General features: G+C 32.3%; 1 long non-coding RNA gene across 1 annotated transcript in view; it reads left to right on the forward strand.

Annotated features, from left to right (window-relative positions):
- Positions 1–291: 291 nt before the first annotated feature.
- LOC135225458 (uncharacterized) overlaps positions 292–337 on the forward strand; it is a 4287-nt gene continuing 4241 nt past the window's right edge. Inside the window, exon 1 of the long non-coding RNA XR_010316973.1 lies at positions 292–337. This exon is cut by the window's right edge and continues 88 nt beyond it. This is a non-coding gene — a long non-coding RNA (uncharacterized LOC135225458).

Below are 337 nucleotides of genomic sequence, written 5' to 3' on the forward strand. Positions count from 1 at the left end.
ATTAAAAGCTTAAAATTTTCTACTAAATCATTAAAAATACAATATTGTAGAAGTTATTAGTTTTATTATTATCGCATTGGCATCTGTCCATATGAAGTTGCCATCCGCTACCATCCCACGTAACTACAGAATTATTAGTGTATTAATATAATAATATACTTGTACATTTACCATTTCCAACACATTACGTTTTTATGAAACGGGCAAAAATAAAAAATTCCACTGTATATTCAAAGGACCAAAACATCATATATACTACGATTATCCCGATCAGATATGCATTTCGCAATGCGTGTGTTTTCATTTCTGGCGGGCGGAGGCGCCGAAACAAAACACA

The sequence above is a fragment of the Macrobrachium nipponense genome, chromosome 13, assembly GCF_015104395.2.
Source record: "Macrobrachium nipponense isolate FS-2020 chromosome 13, ASM1510439v2, whole genome shotgun sequence".
In the NCBI taxonomy this organism is placed as follows: domain Eukaryota; kingdom Metazoa; phylum Arthropoda; class Malacostraca; order Decapoda; family Palaemonidae; genus Macrobrachium; species Macrobrachium nipponense.